This window comes from Sceloporus occidentalis, unplaced genomic scaffold, assembly GCF_023333645.1.
Source record: "Sceloporus occidentalis isolate IW3139 unplaced genomic scaffold, rSceOcc1.0.p SCAF_2, whole genome shotgun sequence".
In the NCBI taxonomy this organism is placed as follows: Eukaryota; Metazoa; Chordata; class Lepidosauria; order Squamata; family Phrynosomatidae; genus Sceloporus; species Sceloporus occidentalis.
In genome coordinates this window covers 46,941,154-46,964,716 of record NW_028316982.1, presented here as the reverse complement: position 1 = coordinate 46,964,716, position 23,563 = coordinate 46,941,154, and the positions used below count along the sequence as shown (strand labels likewise).

The following is a 23,563-nucleotide window of genomic DNA, read 5'->3' as shown; positions in this document are numbered from 1 at the left end:
ATTTTAATTTCTGAGAAATCAGACGAAGATGAGAAAACAGAACTGAGAGACTATCAGCTCCAACACAGTTAATACAGAGGCACTTCACAATTGCTGGGTTCGTCCAGATGATTAACACTAGTGTTAAGTACAATATACAGCAGACTGTTACTGTTGCCAAATGCATGCACAAAGAGCAAATACAACCCAAGTCTGGAAACTGTCTATTGCATATCTTCTTCATTATGAGGTGTGAGGGGCATCCAGAAATTTATGACAAGGTGGTGACATTCCAAATCACATCAATTCATTAGTAATGGGGGGGAGGCTGTAATGGACTGCTCCACTTTACTTTTAGCACTCAGCTGCCTGGTCTTAAGCTGCCCTACAACCTATAAGTGTTGCAATTTATGACCAATCTGCACATCACAAAAGCAGTAGGCAAGTAGTGGGTGGTGTTATAACCACATTTGGTTGTCTTCTGAATGCAAAGGGATTGCATAACTGAAGTGATCAAGTAAAAAGGAGGAGGGGGAGTTCTGGATTTTAAAGTCAGTGAGAAACTCTTAACAATTTAACTGTGTAAGGAACTCTCAATAGCCTTTGGACTTTTGAGTAACACTCACTGGATGCATAGTAGCTGAACAGTTCTAGAAACGTGTATCAAACATTTATCAACTGCACAAATAAAAGCAACATTTGCTTTGAAAGAATGGCACAAAAGTAGCAATGTCCTGATTTGGCACTCTCGTGCCATTTATGGATAGGGTGTTGGCAATCCTTGTTACTATCAGTTTCAATGTATCTGATTTGTATAACAAAACATTTGTTTCTTGACTGAAAGTGCAACTGTAACTTCTCAAACACTGAGCATAATTATAGATGGACAATTAAAAGAATCTGCTTTTTTTTAAAAAATAGCTTAGCCATTTCTTAAGAAACTGATTCTGCTAAATGCCAACAAACGCAACTAGGAGTGACGCCTCCTTGTGTCACAAGATTAATTCGTCTTGGAACACAGTGTCGTTCTGCAAAGAGTCCTGCTAGAAAACTAGGTTGCTGTTGGGGACAATGTGCTTTTGCAAAGAATAAGACTTGCACTTTTTCTTAGAGAAATTAATCTTACCACAGTCAAATGCACCTTGGCAATATCCAAACTGGACTACTGTAATGTACTGTCTTCTGTATATACTCATGTATAAGTCTAAAAATTTTAGTCAAAAATTTACCCCTTAAACCTGTGTTGACTTATCCATGGGTCAATATAAATACTATACTTTCATAGGCGGGTTACACACCGCCATTAAAGTACGGAGTCAGTCCATACTAGGGTTAGGAAGGTGCGGTGCTTCCGCACCCCCCTAACCCTAGTACGGACTGAGTCCGTACAAAATAGTGGCTCCCCTTCCACATGAGGGCCGCCATGACGACGTCACGACCGCGCCGCCTCTATACGGGGCGGACGTGATGTGGTCGGTTAGTGCGCCCTTTCCACGGGCCAGGAAGGAGCTCCGTTTCGGAGCTCCTTCCTGGTTTGCGGCGCCGCTTTGCATCACTGGGCGCAGCCTTCAGACAGCTGCGCCCAGTGAAGCAAGGGAGAAAGGGGCCAAGCGGCCCCTTTCTCCTTCTCCCCGCCACCACGGGGTGTCCTTGGGGCTTGAAGCCCCAAGGACACCCCTTTTCAGGCTGCGGGGAAGGGGCCTTTTGCCGCTTCCCCGCAGCCTGAAAAGCGGCGGATCGGCGCCTCAGCAGCTGCCGTTCTGGCAGCTGAGGCCCCGATACACTGGGGAAAGGGGCGGGTGCAGCCTGCCCCAAATGGGCGGTCTGTAACCCGCCATAGTTACTTTAAAAAGGAACCATACCATGGTGAAAGGCAAGAACATAATCTGTCCTGGAAGCACTGACCCTCCTCCATTATCTCATCCATACAGTCTTTAGTATGAGCACAAACAGTTAATATCTGCTGGAATTTTGTATGTTCTTTGACATTGTTTTCCTTTGCATCATCCTTTACATCCTTTGTTACATGCCCTTAAATTTTACCCTCGACTTCTCCATAGGCTATATCAAAATCCCTCATTTTAGCCCCAAAACCTGCCCTCATCTTATACATGAGACCAACTTATAGTCAAGTATATATGGTAATTAGACTGCCTTTAAACTTTAAGTATGAGCCCTTATGTGAAATTTATCTGTATTCATCACATTTATAACCTGCTTTTGTTCCCAAGAAGATCAAGCCAGCATTATGATTCTTCTCCATCTCTCTCCAATTTTTCTCTCACAATAACCTGGCAATGTAGATTAGATTAATAAATTACATTGCCCCCCAAGCTATTCCTAGGCGCACATTGAATTGTTTGTTAATCTTCAAGGCTGCAAACAGTCTAAGGATTAATAATCCCAAGGGACCAACTTTTTCATATGAACCTCAGCAGATTGTTCACTCAGCAGGACAGGCTCTGCTCCTAAACACTTTCTTGATAGAGAAAGAGCAGTCACAGACTTTGTCCAGAGTGTGTGAAAGTCAGCACAGTTGTAGAGCACTACAACTCTTTGAGATCAGGGTTTGAATCCCCACTCGGCAATAGAAACCAGCTGGGAGACCTCAGGTGTGTCACACACTCTCAGCTCCAGAAAACCCCTTCAGGATACCATAAGGTAGAAAAGACTTGAAAGCAAACAACAACAACAACAATCCAGACTGTAAAGTTCTTTACTCAAAGAAACTTCTCAGATCATCTATCTGTCTAAGTTTAGGTAGCACATTCATTTATTTTATAGAATACTGTAATTCTATTCTACTGCAGTTGTATCCACACTACACGCTCACACCACTTTGATCCAACTTCAACTGCCATGCAATCCTGGGATTTGTGGTTTCAAATACTTTGAATTTTCTATCCAGCAGGCTCTAATGATGTAGTTCAGGAATGTGGACTAGAAAATTCTAAGCATTGCCAAACTACAAAATCTGAAGATTCTGTAGAATGGAGTTTTGGAGTGGTATCAAACTATTATAACTATGCAGTGTGTATACATGCAGGGTTTCTTTCTTTATTTCTACAAATGAGGTCTGACCAAAGCAGAATGAACTGGCACTATCATTTCCCTTTCATCTAATTGTACCCACACTGTAGGTCTTTCTTTGAGACAGAAATGTAGGATAATGTTTTAAATGAACATGTATAGGGTTTTAAAGGGAACCTTAGCCAAGCACCTGGCCATGTTCACTTACAATTAGCCAGTCTTCTAGTTTACTGGAATGGATTGTGTATTTGCATATGCAGCCCAAACACTCCCATTTGATTTCTTCCAAGGTTTCTTCTGGTTTATAACTAGAGTATTGGTAACAAGCCAGGAGCCTCAATTCAGATATAACGTTAAGCTTTTAATTCTTGGTTACTTAAGCCACTCTTGCTCACAGTAGGTGACAAGTGAGAGCATTTAAGCTGCATACATTAGCAAATAGTCCATTCATATCAAGCTAGAATTCTCAGGAACTCAAGCTTATCATGCATGCAGATGTAGTTTCTCAGTCCTGCTCTTGCAGTATGGAAATAATACTATTGTGTTATTTTAGGGATGTTGTAAAGAGCATTGCCACAAAAATGTGCTATAAAAATGGTCAAAATTATTGGACTCCCAAATTAACTCAGCATAGTTAAAATTTAGACCAAGTTTATAGATCAATTCAAAATAAAATTTGACTGGATTATTTGGGTTTACTTTCATTTAGTTCCAATAATTAGAATCTAACAAGTCCATTATACACACATTAATGAATGCTTACCTTCCCCATAGTTTAAATAGCAACGTGAGACTTGATCTACAGAGAAAATAAAACAAATTAAAAAAACCTGCTGTCTCTTCAGAAATTTACTTGCACTAGCAACTAACAACTTCAGTGGGATTCAAAAAGTTTATATACAATGATTTGACTGGGCTGAGGAATGACTTGGATGTTGACTGTGGATTTTTCTTCAGTGTGCGCATGTGCAGGCCTTCAAGTTGCACATCAACATATGATGACCCCCATGGATTCCATAAGGTTTTCTTAGGAGCAATCAGAGGTGGTTTGCCATTGCCCTCCTCTGTAATACAGCCTGAAACACCTGGTATTCCTTGGTGGTCCTTCATACAAGCTCTAACTAGTCCAACCCTGCTTAGTTTCCAGGATCATACTAGATCTGGTGCCCTCAGGGTATTTAGGCCATTTTTCTTTAGACCATCTACATTTCTCAGGCCCAGACTGTCCCTTTCTCTACTCTATGATAATGCTATGAGTGGCCCTACAAACTCAAAACTCTAAAATGCGAGTCAGGATTTTGCAGCCCTCCATTTATTACTGAACTGCACCTCTCAGCTTTCTTCATTCTGTTCACTAAGTCTGTTGGCCACTGCAGTCTAAAACACATCTGGAGGGTCCACAATTCTCACACTTCCTTTGAAATAGGTCTCCAAGGAAAGGAAACTAGCATTTTGTTCTTCCTACCATCTCTAATGGGCTTGGTTCTATGACAATGCAAAAGAATAGCATCAGGAACTCCCCAGCCAGCTGCTATAATTGCATCCTGCTGTCTACGAACTTGCATTGTTCTGTACAGGTCATTCAACAATTATATGCACACCTGTTTCAACAAAAGTTCACTCATGCAGGAAAATGACACTCCCCTCAAAACTCCCCAAAATAAAACTATGCAATATTCTGTTGGCCATTTTATCTTCTTTTTTAAAAGTTACATTTAACTACTGTACTTTATTACATCTCCAACTACCACTACCAAATGTTGATATAGTACCAGTACAATTCAGAACTGAGTAATGAGTCTCTTGCTTCCTAGAGGGCAACCCTGACCTTTCAAAAATTCCTTTGAATAATAAGCAACATAGTCCATGCTGTCTGACAATCCCTTGTTACAGACTTCAGTTGTATCTGTGTCTTCAAGTCACCTGTATCCTTACATGACCCCATGAATTTCATATGGTTTTCTTGGGCAAGGAATACTCAGAGGTGGTTTTTACCAGTACCTTTCCTTAAAATAAAGCCTACAGCATCTGAAGTAGGGATGGTTAAATTTACGAAGCAAATAGGATACTCTGAGCATACCATGAATTTTGACTATTATGTATTTCAAAGCTGCAAACAGCAAACTGAACAATTTCAGTCTGTATAGCAAGGGTGGCTCCCCACATTGTTGGACTGCAGCTCCCAGCAGCCCTTGCCAGCATAAGCAGTGGTGAAGGATTTAGTTGCTGTCAAACAACATATGGAGGGTCATATGATTCCCATCTCTACACTGTAATACAGAAGCAGTCTTACCTTCTATTGTAACACACACATAACAGGTCAGTTTGGTGTTTTAAGATTAAAAAAGAAAGAAAGACAAATTATTGAAATATGGAGAACAATCACATGTTAAAGAAAATATAACCAGTCCAATTTGTTTCAACAGAATTCCTTTTTCTTAAGATTGTTTTGATGCCACAGATGTCTGGATCTTCAGTGGTTTCTGTCAAAAATATTTCCGTTACAAAGTGACCCCAGTACTGAACAACATGTTTATCAGGCGCTTACAGACTCAGAGTTTACCATCTCATTTCAATAGTCTATATTGGATTTAGACAACATTAGAATATTCTAACTTACTGCTGATCTGTCCACATGTAATCATAGAATCATAGAGTTGGAAGAGACCTCAAGTGCCATCCAGTCCAACCCCCTGCCATACAGGAAATCTAAATCAAAGCATCCCTGACAGATGGCCATCTAGCCTCTGTTTGAAGACCTCTAAGGAAGGAGACTCCATTACACTCTGAGGGAATGTGTTCCACTGTCGAACAGCCCTTACTGTCAGGAAGTTCCACCTAATGTTGAGGTGGAATCTCTTTTTCTGCAGTTTGCATCCATTGTTCCACGTTCTAGTCTCTGAAGCAGCAGAAAACATGCTTGCTCCCTCTTCAATATGACATCCCTTCAAATATTTAAACAGGGCTATCATATCACCTCTTAACCTTTTCTTCTCCAGGATAAACATACCCAGCTCCTTAAGGCATTCCTCATAGGGCATGGTTTCCAGACCCTTCACTATTTTAGTTACCCTCCTTTGGACACGCTCCAGTTTCTCCACTGAGCTGTTTATTAGGCCACTATCTGAAGAAATTACTAATAAGCTTTGACAGTCTTCTCATTTCTCAACATATGTCCAAAACACACTGCATAAATAACCCAATCTGAGATCACTTTACCTGCCCTGCCTCAGTGCTGGGAGATCCTGAGAACTGTAGTTTATTGTGACACCAGAACTCTCTGACAGAGAAGGCTAAATGTCTCACAAAACTACAGTTCCTAGAATTCCCTAACACTCAGTCTGGGCAATTAAAGTGGTCTCAAACTGGATTATTTCTGCAGTGTGTTTTGGACCATATTGAGGGTTCTAGAGACAGGACTACTCAGCCCTGATTTCTTTTGGCAAGGAGGGCACTGAAGACTAACATTTGTAATATTTAACTTATTTAGAAATATATAAAAGTAGATGCAAACAATGTATATACTTTACTGAAAGGCAGCAGACCTATGATCACAAATCAGTATTCTAGAAAAACACCTATACTTCAAGGAGAGGTGGAGAACCAGCCTTCAGCTAGTTTTCCACCTCTCTCTGGGCTTCAGCCACTCCCTGTGGGAAAGTTTACATGCAACACTAAACCATGGCTAAGTGGCTTCTGCATGGCAGAAAGGAGCCCTTGTGAAGCTTCAAGTGCCCATGCTCCCTTCTTGTCCTCTCAGTCAACTGAGAAGGGAATACACTGGGATCCACTTTGCCTGATTTTTACCACTTGTGTAAACCAGTACTCATGCTTTCATATTTAGCCAGCTACAGATTCAGAATTGTTTATCTGGCTTGTTTAGCAACTGACAAAAGTTTATTTTGGATTATTTCTTGACCCTTCCCCCCCCCCCCCACTTGTTTATGAAGTGCTCACCCACAGTTCACTGCTATGTGTTGCTTAACAATCAGAGCCCATAAACTGGATATCCACTAACTATGCTGAACCATGATGAAATATTACCATTTAGTCAGGAGTGATCAGCTATTGCTTTTGGAAAGCTATTACTGGTAGGTTCACCAATAGAAATCATACAAAATATTGAGAATAGCCAGCTCTACTTCTGTCGAGGCTCCGTTCACCCAGTCCCTTTGAAATTATTAATAATTACCAGCACAGACTTCAAACTGATTTGTTCCCAAGTCAAAACAGACACACACATGTCAAAACCTCACAGTGAGTTCAGCTCTAAAGTTAAAGCCCCCAAATTAAATTACCTCTAGCCCTCCCACAGCACAGAAACATGATCAAGACATAGTGATTACATTAATATGTAGCTGTAATTCTTAACCTTTATCTGTTCCTATCATGCATTTCATCTTCAACTGTCTCTGCATAGTAATGGGCCACACCTCTTTCTTGCATTGCTGTGCCTCACCCCCTGTGTGCATGCTCTTCTCTGCATTCATCAGATTTCCAGGGAGTCACACACTGTTCCTCATGATATCCATCCTCTTATCCATTTCTTCCCCTCTGTTGCACTGAAATTGTGTGGATATAACTTTAAGCATATCCACCAATCTTAACAAAGTGGGTTCTACCCCACAAAACCTTAAAACACAACAGATTTAAAGACTAACAAAGGAGACATACACCAGTTTCATTGCTATTTCTGTTGCAACAGACTAATATGGCTTCTGGAATATTCAACTGGTTTTCAGGCTATATGGCCGTGTTCTGGAAGAGTTTATTCCTGACCTGAAGATCTGAAGATGCCAACCACATATGCTGGCGAAACATCAGGAATAAACTGTTCCAGAACACGGCCATATAGTCCGACACCCCCCCCCCCCAAAAAAAAAAAAACCTATGGATTCCGGCCGTGAAAGCCTTCAACTTCACATTCAACTGTGATGTTTTCTGGATTTACACAAACATCTGTGGTGTTTAATTTTTAACCATTTGTGTGTGGGGGTGTTCAAATCATCTGTGAACTTATGACACCCTCATGAATTTCATAAGAGTTTTTTAGACAAGGAATTCTCAGAGGCAGCTTTGCCAGTTCCTTCCATTGAAATGTAGCTTACAAGAACTGGTATTCATTGGCATTCTCCTTCATCCCAATATGATAAGTAATAACCAAATTTCCAAGTGACAGCATGGATGCAGATATCACATTTAGAAAGAATTAACTGCCATTTATTCTTTAGCACGTTTTATTATTATTATTAAACTTTATTTCTAGAGCGCTGTAATTATACACAGCGCTGTACAAAGTCGGTAAAATTAAGGAGTATATAAAAGCCTGCCCACGGCGTACACTCTAAGATAATAACAGTTAAATAAGGAATAGATAAAATTACCATGTAGAAAAGAAAAGACAAATTAAAAACATCAAATATAGAAGAAGATCACATCACATCAAACATTATCAGACAGCCAGATGACAATCACAAATTCCCAGAGAATGCTTCCCTAAACAAAATGGTTTTCAGCTCAGCCTTAAAGCTGGTTAGGGAAGTGATGAGCCGTGCATGCAGAGGAAGAAGGTTCCAGGAATGAGGGGCAGCAAGAGAGAAGGGACGGATCTGGGACGGGGCAGAGAAAATCCTCAGTTGAGAGAGGAGACTTTGGCTACCAGAGCAGAGAGTGCGAGTAGTAATGTAGGGAGAGAGAAGATCAGTTAAATAAAGAGGGGCCAGCCCATGCAGGGCTTTAATTTCTCACCGTTTTCCAAGTCTCTAGACAGAGCTTTTCACTATAGATGACACCTCCTGCAGAATTATGCCAGTGTGGCTCCTTTTTACACATGAAGAGAGAACTCTTTTTCTCCTCAACAATTTATAGCAATAGCTTCTCCATTAACAGAAATATGTGATCAATCAAATTCAAAATACTGAAGAATTTCCCTGAAAAATACTATTTACTGGGTGTCAAGCAGGTGCTATGGCCTACCCATGTTTACTACTTTGCTTTCTCTTAAACCAGAGATGGCCAACCTATAGCTCTTGGCAAAATTTCAAAAGCAATCTGCTCAAAATGATCTGTATATTTTCCTGTCCTGAGGATGCACTACTGAGACACCACTGAGCTGTAAACCAGCAAGACAGCAAAGTCAGAGATACCATACAGAACTTTTCAGAATTGGAATTGTTTTATTTGAAGCTGAGATCTTGGGGGTCATGGAAACACAGACTGTAATTGATCCAAGCAATCTCCCCTAATTCCTCATTTAAGAGTTCTTTACTGAGAAATAGTTTCAAGATGAAAGCTGTTCTTAAGTGTCAGTCAACAAAAGGTCAGGTGCTCAGCATGGTGACGATTTGGAAATTTATAACTGTTAACCTGCCCATTTTCAAAATTAATTTGGTTTCTGACAATTGTTACGTAATATCTAAAAAAGAATTTCAATGTGGTACACAACAACATAAAGAGCAGTTTGAGCATTGGACTACGACTCTGGTGAGTCATAGAGTGAGAACCCTGTAGACCAGGGTTCAAATCCCTGATCAGCCATGGAAACCCACTGGGTGACCTTGGACAAGTCACACTCTCTCAGCCCTAACAATGGCAAAACCCCTCTGAACAAATCTTTCCAAGAAAGCCCCATGATAGGGTCACCTTAGGGTTGCCATAAGCTGGAAATGACTTGAAGGCACACAACAACAACAACAACAACAACAGGGCTGTGGAGTTAAAGGCTTTCATGGCCGGCATCCATAGTTTTTTGTGGGGTTTTCAGGCTATGTGGCCAGGTTCTAGAAGAGTTTTTTCCTGATGTTTTGCCAGCATCTGTGGCTGGCATCTTCAGAGCGCTGTTCAGGATATTCTAGAACTTTATACAGGGCAAAACAAAAGGTTTTATGGCAAAGGAGTTTGAATATTGGACTCCAACTCTGGAGACCAGAGTTGAATCTTCACTTGGCCATGGAAACCTACTGGGTGACCATACTTTCTCAGCAAGTCATACTTTCTCAGCCTCAGGTGAAGGCAACAGCAAACCTCCTCTGAACAAATCCTGCCAAGAAAACCCCATCATAGGGGGACCATAAGTTGGAAACGAAGGCACACAACACACACAGAGTGACCCAGATTTCTCAGGCCCAAACAATTATTTCAAAACTGTTAAAATGGGCACATCTAATTAATCAGTTTTATGGAACTTATATGACACCTTATAAACAACACGTTCTTACGGTTGGCATAACTCAATAATAATAATAATAAACAAGGGAGAGTGAAGTCAAAAAAGAACATCAGGAGACTTCATTTTGTGAAGTCAAAGGCTTTCATGGCCAACCTCCATAGTTTTTGTGGGTTTGGGGGGCTATGTGGCCATGTTCCACAAGAGTTTATTCCTGACGTTTTGCCAGCATCTGTGACTGGCATCTTCATTCCCTGAAGAGCCAGCCACAGATGCACAGATGCTGGTGAAATGTCAGGAATAAACAATGGCCACACAACCCCCAAACTCCAAAAAATAAGACTTTATTTTCTTTTGCACCCCTAAAGAGAGGGATGGAAGTTACTAATGCCTCTTACGTTGCCATTCTTTCCTACCACTCGTTGGGGGAGACAGTCACACTCTTTCAGCCTCAGAGGATAGAATCATAGAATCATCAAACTGAAAGAGACCACAAGGGCCATCCAGTCCAACCTCTTTACTATGTATCTTATTCACATTGTATGCTGCCTCGATCCATCCAGAGAGGTGGGATATAAATAAATTCATAGAATCATATGATTTTATTTATAGAGTTGGAAGAGACCACCAGGGCCATCCGGTCCAACTCTGTGCCATGCAGAAACTCTCAATCAAAGCATCCCTGACCTCTAAGGATGGAGACTCCCCCAGTGTCAAAACCCCTCTGAAGAAAATTGCCAAGAAAAACCCTGTGACAGGTTGGCTTTGGGGGTCTCCCTAAGTCGGAAACGACTGACCTGAAGGCACAAGACACGAGTCTCCTTCCTTGGAGGTCTTTAAACAGAGGCTGGATGGCCATCTGTCAGTGGGGGTGATTTGATTGAGAGTTCCTGCATGGCAGAATGGGGTTGGACTGGATGGCCCTTGAGGTCTCTTCCAACTCTACGACTCTATGATTCAAGAAGAAAGCAACCCAAAAACGAGGACAACAAGGCTCCCCAGCCCAGTGTCCCACCTCCCCAGAGAGCAGCGAGAGGTGACTAAACTTCACATGACCAGCGAAAGAAAGGAAGGCAGCAGACGTCTGCCTCGGGAGCCTGTTGAGTAAGCAAGCCAGTGTTGCAATGCAGAAAGGAAAGGGAAAGAGAGGGGGACCTTGTCCATCTTGACCAAAGAGGAGAGGCTGCATCCACACTGGAGTAATAACCCGGTTTGGCCCCGCTTTAACTCGTGGTCTGGCCCAAGGCTATGGAATTCTGGGAGTTGGAGTATGTTGTGGGGCCCAGAGCGGAGCTCCGCTCTGGGCCCACAACAAACTCCAACTCCCAGAATTCCATAGCCTTGAGCTAGAAAAGTTTGATCAGCGGAGATCAAAGGGAAAAGAAAGAAAGAGAAAGCAAGCAAGAAAGAAAGACAGACACGAACTCACTGCCATGTTCCGAGCCGACTGTGGAAATGCTCTCAGTCTCTGGGGAGGAGAAGCCGCCGGAGATAAACAGATCTATATCTGGGCTGCCTCCCAAGATCGATGGAAAGAAGGGAGGGAGCCAAAGCAAAGCCCTGGAAGTGGGACTGGAAAAGAAAAGTCTGCCAAAAGGAGGGAGGCTGGGCTTCACCTCCAACAACACCCGCCTCCTTTGCGCAGGCGCCGCCAGGCAAAAAAGGAAAAGAAGAAGCCCAAGAAGGGAGGGGGGGGGGGAGAGCTTGCATCCGCACTGCAGGAATAAATCCGGTTTGACCCCGCTTTAACTGCCCTGTGTATGCAGCGGAAGGAGGCGCTAAACGGGGTGCAGTGTGTAAGCTTAAGCCGCCTTTCTTCCCACCCTCCTCTCCAGTTTCCCCCTTTTCCTGGTCCTTTCCTCTCCTCTTTGCTTCGGAGATGTATAGAATGTTTAAGTTTATTCGGGCTACAATCAAGCACGGAATAGCCCTCATTTGATAGAATGGTATTTTAACCCATTGCCCCAAACAAGCTGGGGACTCCTTTTAGCGACCTACAGGAGGAGGGAAGGCTTCCACTGCCCTGGCTCAGTGCTAGGGAATCCTGGGAAGTGCCGTTTGTTGTGGCCCTAGCACTCTCTGTCTCACAAACACTACAGCTCCCAGGCTTCAGGGCAGTTCAAGTGGTCTCAGAGTGGATTGTCCACAGAGGCCACCTGAGCAGGGATTATTATTAATAATTATTATTACTGCTGTTGTTAAGTTGTATTGATAAAGCGCTGTCAATCGGCACAGGGCTGTACATAGCCTCCATTGAAATAGATGAAATAAAGCTGCCTGTGAGGCGGACATTCTCCCCAAATGACTAAAAGCCAGCAGGCAACAAAGTGAAATCCCATTGGAAAGCCCTCACCTGTAAGGTCTGGAGGCTTCCCTGCACAGGATGCTCTTCAACTCAGTTTTGAAGCTGGCTCAAGAGGAGATGGAGGCTCCCCCTCCAACACCTGAGGCCCCCAAGGAGGAGGGAGGGAGGGAGGGAGGGAGGGAGGCCCAGGGTCCTGACTCACCTGTCTGGGCGGCGGAGGCGGGGGTCCCAGGCTCCCGGCCTCAGCAGCTGCCCTCCTCTTCTCCTCTTGCAAGCGGAGGGAGGGAGGGAGGGAGGGAGAGCTTCCCCCGCAGCCTCCTCCTGGGCCTCCAAGCCACTGAGGGAGGAGGAGGCTGGGTCCTGGCAGTGGGGCTCCAGCCAGCTGAGGACCAGGGGTTTCCCTGCCTGAAGGGGAGGGGGGTTTCCAGGCAACCGCTTCCCTCCCCCCGCCCTCCCCTTCCGCCAGCCAATCCCAGGGAAGCGCGTGACAGCAGCAGCAGCAGCAGCAGCAGGAGGACTGCTTTTTCCTGATGCTGGCCCAGACCAGGAGACCTCTTGAACAACCCAGTGTCCTCTCCCTACATAGGAGCCTGTCGTGGCTTCCCAAAGGAAGGAGGCATGCTGGAGTCCAAGGGAACGTCTTCCTTGAACTGCAAATGGACATAGAGGCTGCATCCAGACTGGAGAAATAATCCCTCTTAAGTGGCGTGGCTCGTTGCTGTGGAATTCTGGGAATTGTAGTTTGTTGTGGCCCCAGAGTGGAGTGGAGTGGAGCTCTGCTCTGCATTTTCTGTTCCTGGTCTTAGTTCAGATGGCAGGGAGGGCTATCTGCAGGCTGGCACCTCCCGCTTTTTGGCCATGCAGTCCCTATAGATTTTCAAAGTCAAGGAAATTTAGGTTGTCTTCACACTTGGGCCCCAGAGCTCTCTGACAGAGAAGGCTAAATGTCTCACAAAAATCCAGTTCCCAGGGCAGTGAAAGCCATCTGAAACTGGGTTATTTCTGCAGTGTGTTCTGGAGCAAAGTGACCCATTCCTGGCCATTTGAGCTCACTCACCCCCAGTATTACTATTGTTCCATTTCCTTTTTTATACTATCACTAGCTTTCCCTGATTCATGCTTCTCATATTCCACATTGCTGTAATATATACAGTGTTGCTTTGGACAGGGTTTTGCCTTGTTGAATATGTTGTTGTTATTATTATTATTATTATTATTATTATTAACCTTTATTTATAAAGCATTGTAAATTAACACAGCGCTGTACATACAATCTTTTTAATTGGACGGAATATGTCTGCTGTTTGCATTCCCATCTTTGAGGGCACATCCCTATTAGGGTAGGCATTGGGAAGGCAACGATGAATGAATGAACTGGGAAGATCCTAAAAAGTAAAGATATACAACTGAGCACAGAAATCCAATCCATTGTATGGGAATGCAGTTGGCCCTCCACATTTGCAGCTTTGACTTTTGCAGATTTGATTATTTGTGGTTTTTATTAATATGTTCTCTCTAGGAATGTGTAAATCCTCCTGCCCAATTCTTCTGGAAGTTGATCATAGAGTTGTGCTAGAGAGAACCCAAAAGTTCGTAGAGAAACACTTCTCTAGGTATTTGTAGCATGATTTTATGATCAACTTCTGGCATCTGTGCAGCATAGAGTTGCACTGGAGGGCCTGGAGGTTCCTAGAAAGGAGTTCTCTTAGGTAAAGAATAGAAGCAGTTTTTCCATATTCACAGGGATCTTTCACCCCTACCCCCAGCAAATGTGGTGGGACCACTGTACATACATACATACATACATACATCACCATGAACAGAAGTGAGAGCTGGAGAGTGAAGAAAGCAGATTGAAAGAAAAGAAAATAATTTAGATGTGAGGCTGGGGAAGAGTTCTGAGAATACTGTGGATGGTGAAAAAGATAAATAAATGGGTCTTAGAACAGATTAAGCCTGAACTCTCCCTGGAAGCCAGGATGATCAAAGTGAGGCTGTCATTCTTTGGCCACATTATGAGAAGGTATGATGCACCAGAAAAGGCAATAATTTGAATTGTGCTTGGAAACAAATTGGCAGCCAGTGGAGCTCTTTCATCATTTCTAATACGCAAATTTTGGATTCCCCACATTAAAAAATTTATGATGTTAATTTTCCATAGACCTTCGTATGAAAACAATTTTAAGAACTGTGAGTGCTATCATCAACATTAATCAATATAATTAGGGTTGCCATAACTGTCAAGCTCCAAACCGGGACAAATGTAAAAAATGTAGGACAAATGTAGGACAAAATTTAGCCCCAAATAAAGGACATATTTTTAAAATGGGGGACACGCAAACAACTAAAAAAAATTTTTTTAAAGCATTAATATAAATGCATGTTTCTTAGGCATGCTCAAAATGGAGGGCATTTTGGCATTATTCCTAGACAGATGGCAGAAATGTACTTCCCTTTCTGTGCAAACATCCCATTCCAAAACACACATAACAGCACATTTGGACATTTAACATGGCTTATATTTAACATGACCTCTTGCATATTTCAGACGTTGGAAAGTCACACTCTTTTGCCTTCAGAAACAGTGAGAGCATGCCTCAGAAGCTGACTGATATCAATATCACCATCATCGTCATCACCATCATTGTCAAAACAAGGCAGACTTGTTAGCATTAAAAGCACCAAAAATACACAAAAAATACACTTGGGAAAAATACATATTGGAAAAAATACACTTAAGAAAAATACACTTAAGAAAAATAAATATTGGAAAAAATACACTTTAAAAATACATATCGGAAAAAATACACTTTAAAAATGCATAGGGGAAAAATACATATTGGAAAAAATACACTTTAAAGTATTTTTAAATACATACATATTGGGAATGGCCACCCTCCTCCTCCTCCTCCTTCTCCTCCTCCTCGGCGCCAAAAAAGGCACCAGGAAATGGCCCTTACGTTTCCCCTCCGGCCGGCCCACAACCCGATAGAGGAGGAGCTCCTCCTCTTGAGGCTGGCTGGCCAATAGGGGCAGACTGGAGCTGGAACAGCCCCGCCACCTGCCAGCAGTCACAGGTTCCAGCCTGTAGAAGGGACGGGCTGTTCAGCCCCAGCCTCAGGAGGAGGAACTCCTCCTGATTAGCCCTGCGCGCGGCCCTGCAAAAGCGTGCGCAGGGCAGCAGAAGTGACAGCGGGCAGCCAGCAAAGGCTGCCTCGGTGGCGGTGGCCGCAGTGGCGGCCCTACGTGCGTGACCGTGTGCGAGGGCCTCAGGAGCGGCCGCCATAGCCGCCCACAGCAGCAACTGACCCGGGGAAAACCTGGTCAGTTATCAAACCAGGATGGGACGACCCCACCCAGTTGAAAAACGGGAATGTCCCGCCCCCAGGTGGGATATTGCAACCCTAAATATAATATACTTATATATTATATAATATATTATACTATATATCCATTTCCCTAGTACAATATAAACAATTTCTGCTTCTCATGATCCTTTATTTGTAATGAAAGTTTTATATTGACACCTTGTCAAATTAAATGAGCCTTCTTATGTAGTTGTATTGCTAGGAAGTGCTCCTTAAATAGTAGCTTATATAGGCATTTGTTGCTGAAATTGTGGCAAGTCTTCCCCACAGAAGAGTCTATTAGTTCTTCAATAAATCTTGAGTCTTTGGTGAATTGTTCTTTTAAAAATCCACTTTGTGGAGAGACTTTATCAACTTCCACGCAAATGTTTTAAGAATAATAATAATAATAATAATTAAAATTAAAATCTCCAGCAGCCAAATGAGGGAAGATTGCCAGCTTCCAGCTTCCACTTAAGTAATTTTTACATGTTATTGTTTTAAAACAGGTTTGAGAATCGTGTAGCCCTCCAAATATTATTGGATTGCAGTTCTAATATCTAAAGGGCCTCATAATTTTCCACCTCCTTTTTAAACTGCTGATGTCAGTGGAAGCACATGATTACTTTGTTTTATAAGTTTCTTAATACAACCTTTTTTAATTTTTTAAAAAGTTGCAGAACATTTTAAATATAGTGTTTATTTCTGCCACTGTCTTTTAGGATAAACCTACTATTTTTACTACATAAAATTGAATCTGTAAGCACAACATGAAAGAATGTGGAACTTATGAGAAGGTGCTGAAAGGTTCTCAGCCTGACCAAGAAGGGAATGAACCAGAGCCATTAAATTTACATGCCATTCCACATATTCACTCTAACATTCATGCACTTGGCACATAATTCCTCATGTTTTTAGTCGCTCACTTGCCCTGATTTATGGTTCTAACATTCCATGTTCCAGATTAACAGGTTGTATATGGAGACCAGCGTTCAAATCCCACTTGGCTATGAAACCCCCTGTGTGACCTTGGGCCAGTCACATTCTCTCAGCTTCGGGGGAAGGCCATGGCAAACCTCCTCTGAACAAATCTTGCCAAGAAAACTTTGTTATTGCCTTAGGGTCGACAGAGAGAGAGGGGGGGGAGAGTTTCAGACTTTCCTTTCACTTCTGAGTTTGTCAGTAGCTGAATGTCCTTTTGGCTTGAATCTTCTGCTCTTCCTGATTTAGGATCTTATTGCTGATTTAGGAGCTTATTGCTCACCTTTTTAATCTGTCTCCAGTCTCCTGGGCTAGAGCCAGGAGGTGGGATGGAGGTGGGGATTATTGCTCACTAAAACGCTGCTGAATTGCCAGCCAAAATCAGCCTGGGTCCCAGCCATGCTCCACCAGAAGTTAGAAAGCTTCCAGCTTCTAAAAAGTGCTGGCAGAACACGGCTGGAACCCAGGCTGATGGCAGCCAGTGTTTCAGTGGTGATTTAGTGAGTGATAATCCCCACCACCATCCCGCATCCTGGCTCCAGCCCAGGAGTATGGAACTGGTTTATAAAGTGATAAGCTCCTAGTGTATTCTTGTATTTCAGAGTCAAATGATTGCTTATAATGTATCAGGATTTTAGAGGGAGTATCGGAAATTCGGAATTATAGTGCTACCCTTTTCTTGCCCACTTAGGGTGCATCTGCACTGTAGAAATAATACAGTTTGACACCACTATAAGTGTCATGGCTCCATTCTGCATATATCCTTTCTTCATTCTTTAAGCTAAAACAATGGAGTTTATGGTTTTGTAAGGTACCAGCATGCTTTGGCAGGGAAAGCTAAAGACCTTGTAATATTGCAGATCCCAGGATTCCATAGGACAAAGCTACAGCACTTAAAGTGGTATCAATCTGCATTATTTCTACGGTACAGATGCACCCTCAGAAGTGACTTCTGTGGTGTGATGCTAACCTGCACATAACTTTGCACAGGTTTGCAGTCTTAGAATGAAATCTTATGTACACTCAGATAAAAATAAACTCATTTGGCTATAAGTGAACTTACTCCTGATGGAATGGTAATGTTAAAATGGGTTTAACAATCAGCCCCTCCTCTCAGGGAACCCAGGGAAATGTAGTTTTCTGAGCATAAAACAAGATATTAAGGAGTATGTGTTCCTCAGATATAGGTTCCTTAACAAATAGGCCTACAAAATTAAGCCAGCTTACCTTGGCATGAATATTCACAAAACATGCAAGGACAAAATAGTTAAATATTTGCAGCCTGAAAGCCTGAGAGAAGCTGGATGTGTAAACAAGAACAATGTTCCTCTTCTCATTCATATATTTTGGTCTGGGTTTCTCCTTAGGCTTCGGACATGAAGTAGGAAGTTAGGCATAAGGACGCAGAAAAAAAAGAAGCAGTATCAGTCTGTTCCTATTTGTTGTGTAACACACATGCAGAGCTGATGACTCTTTTGCAACCCACTTTGCCTCTTCAGATCTTTGCTTTCAAATTCTGTTTCATTGTAGAAATCCCACACAATATAAATTTGGTTATTGCTGTTGCTTGCAAATATATGCTCTTTCAGTGGCTTAGATGTGCCTGGTTTGAACTTTGTTGATCCTGGTTCCTCCATCCATGATACCTACCTCTGCCTAAAAAATAACTATGTGTGAAGGAAAGCCATAATTTAAGCAGGCTAGAAGATCAGATAGGTTTCCAAGCTGCAGTTGTTTTAGCTTGAAGAATGAAGGAAGGATATGCTTCTTCTCATGCTTGATCAATTTGTCAGCATCACAACTGCATGACTGAAGAGCCACAAAGACTGCTGAAGAAATGCAGTTAGCTTTTGATCTTCATCCACACACTTGCACAGTGTGACTTGTGGAGTACTTTTCTGACCCCATAGTATTTCAAGGTGTGAAAATGTTCCGTGCCCATGGGAGTGTTTCTAGTTGTAGAATGGTGGATATTCCAGAGTCTCAAAACAGTTAATTTGAAAACAGAAAGGTCACCTTAGGAGAAATGTTTGTTAATGACAGACATCTTTTTCTGTTAAAAAAAAGTAACCAACATAATTTCAACATCCTAAACATACTGCAATCTAGCAGTCACTAGAAGCCATATTTCAGTCAAATAAGGGATGATTTTAAAGATAGGAAACCAGGACATAGAGATCTATCTCCACTATTTAATCCCACAATCAAGTTTATTGCCACCATAAAATTTGTACTTTTTTATTAATTCCTATATTCCTACTGAACTGGGTATACTGTAGATGGAGGACAAAATCTGAAAATTCATGCCAAAAAATAAAATAAAAAATAAAAAAAATGTAATAATATAACCAATAACTGTTACTATTTCTTTATCAGGCTTAAGTTCATCTTGCCCTTGCCAGTAAACTCAGGCAAAAACAAATGGCTAGCTTAGTATGTTCTTCCTTATTAATAACTTTTTCCATCTTGGCCACATTCTGATATTGTTTGGACACACATGTCCCTGTTGTCCTTTGTGAAATGTTGGAGGCTCTCAGTTTGCCTCCTCAGTGGCACCAAGACTACTTCTGTTCTCCCCAGCTAATGTGTTCCTGAGGCATTCTTTAAACTAATACCTGGGCCATACTCTTACTGAACTCTTCCCAGACCTCTGAACAGTAACTCATATTCACTCCAGGAACTAGTCAAGATCCTGAAGTGTAAAGATATATCATTGAATATTAAAGTTAGGATGGTCTATGCCATTGTATTTCCCATTTCTATGTATGGGTGTGAAAGCTGAACAGTTAAAAGCACTGGTAAGATGAAAATCAACTCATTTGAAATGTGGTGCTGGAGAAGAGTTCTATGGATATGAAACAAATGCTAAAAAACAAATAAATGAATGCTAGAGCAAATCAAGCCTGAATTCTCCCTAGAAGCCAAAATAATTAAATTGAGACTTTTATACTTTGGTTCTATCATGAGAAGACATGACTCTCTAAAAAAGACAATAATGGTTGGTAAGGTAGAAGGCAGTAGGAAAAAGGAAGACCACATTCCAGATGTTTAGACTCAATCAAAGAAGTTGAATCTCTGAGTCTGCAAGACCTGAGCAGGGCTGTTGGTGATAGGGTGACTTGAAGATCTCTCATCCACAAGGTTGCCATAAGTTGAAGTCGACTTGATGACAGTTAACAACAAAATAACCTTCCAATCACCAGCTTCTTGGTAACCAACATCTCATTGCACCACTCTTTAAAAAACCAGAACCAACAAATACCTTTAGAATATATGGTTAACTAGAAACAAGATACTGTAATACACCCTTGGAGTATTTATGAGTTGACCTTCCCTAGACCTATCCGTGGTTACAATAAGATTCAAATAGTAAACATTTTATCCTTTGGCACAATTCAAGAATAAAATTTATTTATTTTCTGCTTTTCTTTCATACTTCAGTGTAACTTGTTTTACAGCTTGCTAAAACCTATTGATGGGCAGAAATTGCATCCTTGTCCTAACCTAGTACCAGAATCATTTGTAGTTGACATCTTTTATTTAACCTAGGGTTTTATAGTTCGGACAGTAAATAACTATACTTAAATCAGTAATTCCTGCCTAAGGACTGAATGTTATTGCATGTGGAATTGTAAGTGAGAAAAATATGTATCACCACTCCAGAAACTGGAACTTTACTGAGAATGCCTGTGGAAGTTCTACATTTCAGGAAAGGTATTATTCATTGTCCTATATTATGTATTGTCTCTTTCTTATATAAATATCACAGTTATATTCAGCCTAGCTAATATACAACAATACTGCAAATTTATCCAGGCCCTTGTTGTAACAGCCTGAAAATAGAGAGGAAGAGACAATAGCCTTTTGGGGAACACCTGAAGGAACAATTATATGGGAACAAGCATTACGTATGGAATTGCAGACTTAACAGAAAATATCTTATGGCCCTGTAGGACCTTTTCAAACTGCACAGTTAGAGCATTATGATTTCACTTTAACTTCTGTGGCTCCTACCTGTGAGATCTGCAATTTAAAAAGGGCTACATAGAATTTTCAGCCACAGAGCTCTAGTTCTTCACCAAGCTACAAACACTAGGATTTCATAGAAGTCAGCTAAGGCAACTGAAGTAGAATCATAGTACTATAATCCTGTAATGTCCAAGGGACCTAAGTTTTTACAGGAATTGAGTGAGTCCAGTGAAAACTAAACTTTCAGCAGCTGCTACATAGCAAAGATAATTGAGATTTATAAATGCATACTGAGTCAGTTCAGTGCAACAGGCTAAGTGTTAAACTAGGTCTTGGGAGACGAGGGTTCACATCCCCACACAGCCATGGAAGCCTACTGGATGACCATAATCATAATCACTTGTCTCAGAGGAAGGCAATAGCAACCCCCAGAAACCTTGCTAAGGGATCATTCACACTTATGTTTTTGAGCTGAATAATAAAATAAAAATAATAAAAACTTTATTTGTATACCGCCCTTCTAAAAACCAGGGCGGTGAACAACAATTCCGAACAATATAACAACAAGTCATACAAAACATTAAAAACAGATTAATAAAAATAACAAAATGTCCATGCCGGCAAGACAGTGCTGACAAGGGGAGGGGGGGAGAGTAACTGGTCAGGGGTAAGCTTGTTCAAATAAGTGGGTCTTTAGCCCCTTCCTAAATTGGGCTAGGGAGGTGGCTGAGCGGAGCTCGAAGGGCAGCGCGTTCCAGAGGTTGGGGGCTGAGATGGAGAAAGCCCTCCTGATGGTAGAACTATATTTCGCCTCTGGAACGGTTAACAATAGCTGCCCTGATGATCTGAGTGTGCGGGGCGGATTGTACGGAGAGAGGCGGTCCTCCAGATACCCTGGGCCCAAGCCATTTAGGGCTTTATAGGTAATAACCAACACCTTGTATTGCGCCCGGAAGCGAATAGGCAGCCAATGTAAGTCTTTAAGGACTGGTGTTATATGACTGGCCCTGGCAGTGCCAGTAACCAGACGGGCTGCCATATTCTGCACAAGTTGCAGCTTCCGGGTATGGTACAAGGGTTGCCCCATGTAGAGCGCGTTGCAGAAATCCAAACGAGAGGTTACCAGGGCGTGTACAACCGTTTCAAGGTCTCCCCGGTCGAGGTAGGGACGCAGCTGGCGTATCAGCCGAAGCTGATAACAGGTGCTCCTGACCGTCGCATCCACCTGAGATGTAAGGTGAAGCGACGAGTCAAGGAGCACCCCCAGGCTGCGTACAGAGTCCTTCACGGAAAGCGTGATTCCGTTCAGGGCTGGTGGAACCACCGCCAACCCCGGACCGGGGGAACCTATCACGAGTACTTCCGTCTTCTCTGGATTCAGGCTGAGTCTGTTGTCCCTCATCCAGCCCATTACCGACTCCAGACAGGCCACGAGAGGAGAGACGCCAATCCCGGTCACTGCATCAGTCGGAGACATAGAGAAGACTATTTGGGTGTCATCAGCGTACTGATAACACCGCGCCCCATGTCTCCGGATGATCTCTCCCAGCGGTTTCATGTAAATGTTAAAAAGCATGGGAGACAGAATGGCTCCTTGAGGGACCCCAGATGTAAGGGCCCTCTCATCGGAGCGCACGTCTCCCAGCTGCACCATCTGGGACCTCCCGGAGAGGTAGGACCGGAACCACTGGAGCGCAGTGCCCCCGATTCCCACCTCCGCCAGGCGCCCCAGAAGGATACCATGGTCTATGGTATCGAAAGCCGCTGAGATGTCCAAGAGCACTAACAGGGACACGCTTCCCCTGTCCATGCCCAGACGGAGATCATCGACCAAGGCGACCATAGCAGTCTCAACCCCGTAACCCGCCCGAAAGCCGGTTTGAAATGGGTCTAGATATTCCGTTTCATCCAAGATCGATTGAAGTTGGATTGCAACCGCCCGCTCGATCACCTTCCCCAGAAATGGCAATAGTGAGATAGGCCGATAATTGTTATGCAACAGGGGGTCAAGGGAGGGCTTTTTTAATAGAGGTTTAACTACGGCCAATTTCAAATTTGTTGGAAATTGCCCATCCCTCAGTGAGGTGTTAATAATCCGCTGTAACAACAAGGTTACAGCTGGGCCCCCCTGTGCCGCTAGCCATGAGGGACAGGGATCGAGAGGGCATGTTGTCTTCCTAACACTTCCAAGGATCTTGTCCACATCCTCGGTACTGACAGACTCAAACTGATCCAGACTAACCAAGTTCACGGAAGCCCTGGATACCTCTACTCTAGGTTCTGCTCTAAGGCTGGCCTCAAGACCTTCGCTTATCCGAGAGATTTTATCCGCGAAGAAGTTGTTAAATTGGTCACAGCAGGCCTTAGAAGGTTCAAGGATCTGGTTCGGGGCAGGAGGGAGCTGAGTTAGCTCCCTCACTACCCTGAACAACTCTGCCGGACGCGACTCCGCGGACGCGACACGTGCAGCATAGAACGAATTCTTAGCTGCACGTATCGCCTCTCCATAGTCCTTCAAAAGATGGTCTAGGAGAGTCTGGTCGGATAAGCGATGGTGTTTCCGCCAGCGGTGCTCTAGCCGTCGCAGAACCCGCTTCCGTGCCCGGAGGTCTTCTGTATACCAGGGCTTTCGTTTGGAAGCAGGCCTGAGAGGGCGCTTGGGAGCGATACTGTGTATAGCCTTGGAGAGACCGGTATCCCAAATACCGGTCAAGACATCAACAGAATCGCCGTCATTTCCATCCATAAGCCCCTCTAGGGCTTCCTGGAACCTTTTGGGTTCCATCA

At 42.9% G+C, this 23,563-nt stretch overlaps 1 protein-coding gene across 2 annotated transcripts in view; it reads right to left on the bottom strand.

Annotated features, from left to right (window-relative positions):
- Positions 1-11,744, bottom strand: part of PIK3CB (phosphatidylinositol-4,5-bisphosphate 3-kinase catalytic subunit beta) — a 108,607-nt gene extending 96,863 nt beyond the window's left edge. Inside the window, exon 1 of one of the 2 annotated variants that reach the window (XM_089509262.1) lies at positions 11,604-11,744. The gene's annotated coding sequence lies outside the window, so the exon portion shown is untranslated. Of the gene's footprint in view, positions 1-3,772; positions 3,792-11,603 lie in introns of those variants that run through there. The other variant, XM_089509264.1, reaches the window with a different exon arrangement.
- Positions 11,745-23,563: the final 11,819 nt, after the last annotated feature.